Source organism: Microtus ochrogaster, chromosome X (assembly GCF_000317375.1).
Source record: "Microtus ochrogaster isolate Prairie Vole_2 chromosome X, MicOch1.0, whole genome shotgun sequence".
Taxonomy (NCBI): Eukaryota; Metazoa; Chordata; class Mammalia; order Rodentia; family Cricetidae; genus Microtus; species Microtus ochrogaster.
The window spans coordinates 8,392,219-8,396,678 of record NC_022026.1 but is presented as its reverse complement, the minus strand read 5'-3'; the positions used below and the strand labels follow the sequence as shown (position 1 = coordinate 8,396,678).

The following is a 4,460-nucleotide window of genomic DNA, read 5'->3' as shown; positions in this document are numbered from 1 at the left end:
CTTTCCCTTTGTCTTGTTTCCTGTTTTTCTGTGTTGTGATTTTCATAGCTTTTTCTTTGTCTTTGTCTTCAATTTTATTTGAGAATCTTCTATTGATATGCCTACTCTTGTAGACTCAATTTGCAGTAGCACTGAAAGAAGAGAAAACAATGTGATATAATAACAACAAACTGTTTGATGCAGAAATACATCTGAATTCTGGTTTTCCTTTTGCTTCTTAATATGTATTAGGTATTGCCTTCTGGGACTTGCAGAAAAAAAATACTCAGGATACACATCTTTCTTGAGAACTTAGAATAGCCATTCATTTACCAGATCTGACATTACAATTATGTTTGCCAGGGATGAAGAAATGGGTAGGCTGAGAATACTATAGGGCTAGCTGAAAGGAAACCATATTGATGTTCATCTACCACAGCATGGGCTTAGAATAACAACTGAATAATAAAAGGGAGGAGATAAGAGGACATCTGGGGGCAAAGGAAGGTCAAGGGCTGGTTTCACTCAAATTCCACAGAATTGTAGAAAGAATCAAGGTAGCAACTTGAGTCCTAGGAGGAAAGTGGAAGTAAGGTTAAAGCACCCATGAATGGGAAATGCCCAAGGCTTCTCTTCCAGCCCAATGGAGGAGGACAAGTGCAAAGTTTCTTCCCCTTTAGAGATTTCAAAATGTTCTCCCTGAAAGCAAGGGAGAATTATAACAAACCTATAGTCCCAGCCCAGATTATATTTCTTTTCATTCCTAGATGCCCTGCCCAATAGGACTCAGCACCTTCTCTGTAGACCCAAATGAGAGAGTAGAAACACGAGTACAGCTGTATATACAACTGTTTGGTGGAGCCAGAAGAAGCTAAATGCCCCCAAAGGGATGCCTTCCTTCACCTGGCAAATAACTGGGCTGTTTCTAACAGCAGAAACCATGATGGAGTAGTACTTATAGAACAGGCTTGAATGGGATGTAGAGTGTTTGGGGCAGATATCTCCCAGAGATGATATTCCTGCCTCAGTTCCCAGTGGTACTGCTGAGTCCTGATGTTTCCCATAGCAGAGACTAGGGTAGAAAAACGTGTTGACTTTCACATGATCAGACACTGCTTGCCTTTGGCCACCTGGTAGGCCCTATAGAATGAAGGCATCCAGGTCAAAGTTGAGGCCAAGTCATGTCAATCTAGCTAGCTCTTTGGGAGGATGGCCCAAACCCTGTATCCACTACATAAGATTTAACACCATCTCAAAAGGAGCCCTGTGAGTAGCCTCACTGTCTTTGAGCATCTATGCCTCAAACTGCTGACATATTTTCTCATGACACTGTGCTATTGTTGCTGCTGCTGCTAACTTTCAAACTGCTGTAAAGGAATGCATTCCTGGTGACTCTTCAATGATTCTGAATACTTTTCAGTGATCTCCTTCAGGGATGGTATAGCACATTCTTAGTAGTTTCTGCATGATACTCGGCATGATGGGGAGAAGTTTCTTTCCTCCTCATCTACATCCATGTCCAGCCTTGGTCAGTTCCTCTTTTGACATGCCCGAGTTCTGAAGGTCGGTGGCATTTTTGGTTTGCCCACTTAATGTTTCTTTAGGGCATGCAGATTATCTGCTTGAGGGTTTGCATCATTGTCCACTTTCCCAGTGCCTCTGAAAGCTTTTGGTACTGTTCCAGTAGACAGGGCCCTTCCTCAAGCAGCTCACTCATTGCCTTCAAAACACCTCAGTGGCTTAGTAAGTCAGCTAGCTGTGAGACAGTTGTTCCTGGAATATTTTTCTCTTGGAAGATGAAGAGGGAATCTCAGCAGTGTTTCCTGGGGATTTCTTCTGGGGCCCTAAAGCATCGGGAGTTGGGGACTGGGACCGGAGGAGTTGGCTTTATCAAAATCATCAAGAACACCTGACAGAGGCTCCTCCCATTCCTGGTCTGCTTTGATCCCAAACTTCTACGGTGGCCACCATAACATATCAATGTAATTATTGCAACAAAATCCAGCTTGGTGAACCAGTGAGATTCTATTGGGGTTACAAACAGGATTATGGGTAAGGAGAGACTTGCAAGAGCAAGGATGACACCAGAGAGCAGCTAAAACCCAAAAAGTTGACCTGGACTGAGAAGCAAACTTGAGGTCTGATGCAAACTCAAAGCAACTGAGGAGCAGTGGAAGAACCTCTTCTCTGCAGTTGATCTTTTCAGAGTCCCCTTCCTGCAGTGGTTTGTTCCTTCTATAACACTGCAGTTGCCTTGGAGATGCTTGTCAGTTTCCATTTTCCCAGACAGATGACATGTTGTTTGCCTCCAGAGCCTTATGACCCCCCGACATGTAGAAAGGTCATCTGTCTATATGTTAATTTCATTGGTTAATAAAGAAACTGCCTTGGTCTTTTGATAGGCCAGCCCTTTGGTGGGTGGAGTAGACAGAACAGAATTCTGGGAGGAAGAAGGCAGTGAGGCAGACGCTATAGCTCTCCTCTCCAAAATGAATGCAGATTAAGATCCTTTCTTGTAAGACACCACCTCGTGGTGCTACACAGATTATTAGAAATGGGTTAATCAAGATGTGAGAATTAGCCAGTAAGAGCCTAGAGCTAATGGGCCATGCAGTGTTTAAAAGAATACAATTTGTGTGTTGTTATTTCCAGGGCTAAGCTAGCCATGTGGGAGCAGGGCTGCAGCCCGCCACTCCTATCACTACACCCCTGGCCCCCTTGCAGGGAATATTTCCATTTAGAGGAAATTGCTCTACAATTCACCCTTATTCTTTTCTCTAGAAAAAAATTTTTAGAGAGCATCACTTTTAGGAAAAGGGGAAGAAAGATTCTAAGAGCCAAATGTAGTGGTGAACTGCTGTGGAAGTGTTTTCTCACAGGACACCAATACTACGAAGAAACTCTTAATCTGGAAAGTGAAGCAGCTTTCAGTACTGTTTTATTGTGCTAATTAACACTGCAGTAGAATGAAAGGAAATTTCATTTGAAGCCTAAATCTTTTATTTTGTTTTATTCTTAATGATTTCAGAAACTAAACCTCTACGAGTTTTCTTTTTCTTATCTAATTCTTTGATTCTCTTCTTCATAAACATTTTTTTTATTTTGCCCACATTAGACGACACCTATCACATCCTTCTCATTTTCATTGCTTTTTCTTTATTCAATGTACATTTTACAGTCTTGCCTGTGTCTGTGAAGATATATTTCATATTCATTTATACTATAGTATGACAGTTCTTGGATGATGGTTTCACATTCCCATGGGAGGAAGGAGCTCTCTGGATTCCGAAGACTGTTGAGTGATTTACAAAGGTCCATTTGAACTTTGGTAGATAGACAATTCAGCTGGAGAAAAATCCTTACAAAATTAGAAATATTTGAATCTTACAGCCCAAGTTACAGGCTCATGTAAATATGGAGATGTAATCATAGAATTGCAGAACTCTTTTATAGCCTGTGCTTTACAACCATATCAACAAAGCACTAAAGTTGTTAAAGTATATTCCAGTTGGAAGAACTATCAAAACAGATATATCTGGTTACACTTCTAGGGAAGAGCAAATATCAAGGCAAAAATATAAAAAAGATATTATACTAATTTGTAAGAACTATAGAAAGTGTGAACATAAAACACAATGCATTTCCTGAACTGTAAAAATTCAGCACCACTTACCACAATTATTTCTACTAAACTATTTCTAGATCTTAATAAAAATTTACAGAGAATGTTAGTAACATGAAAAAATCAGTGAACTTTCTAAAAAGTGTCAGTTGATTAAAATCTGACACAAATTTTATGGTTCTCAGACATCAAATTTAAAGTGAACATAAATATTTTCAGTTTTAAGAGAAACAGAAGATATATGCTTTTAAGACAAGAAAGGGGAAGAGGAGTTTCCTCGAGAAGCAGTGCAGTCTACACTTATCTGGTTATAAGGACAAATGGTTTGGGATTATGCTGTTTTAGTAAATTCTATGTAGTAGATTCTTCTTCAATAGCTATGACTTTATTAGTACTGAGTCGTTGGCTAGGTTTCCAGTACCAGGCATGGGTTCCATGGGGTTTAAGTCCAATTAGAGGGCTATTGTTACAACCATGGAATCTGAGCCACTACCACACCTTTAGCATTATCATGGAATGTTGGTCCTTACTGTTGCTCATAAGAGTCAAAACTGGGTAGGACTTTTCAATGTTTCCCTTCTTCAAAGCTTGCATGACACTAGTCCCTCGGAGAGAGGACATTTGGATCAGGGGTTGCAGCTTAGGTTCTATTTCTGAAGTTCATCAATAGGGACTTCCTTTCTACCTCTTGTGAGTAACAAAGGGTGACAACTATAAGCTGTATGTTTTAGGGAGTCTTTTAGCCATGACCAATAACTCAAGGGTTTCTCATGTCATCTGGTATTGATGTTTTTGTTAGCTGAGTTTTGGTTTTTGGAAGGAGCATTGTCAGCCTAGAGGAGAAAAATTCACCTAAACT

General features: G+C 40.2%; 1 pseudogene; it reads right to left on the bottom strand.

Annotated features, from left to right (window-relative positions):
* Positions 1–1,076: 1,076 nt before the first annotated feature.
* LOC113457445 lies at positions 1,077–4,222 on the bottom strand (annotated as a pseudogene).
* Between the last annotated feature and the right edge of the window lie 238 nt (positions 4,223–4,460).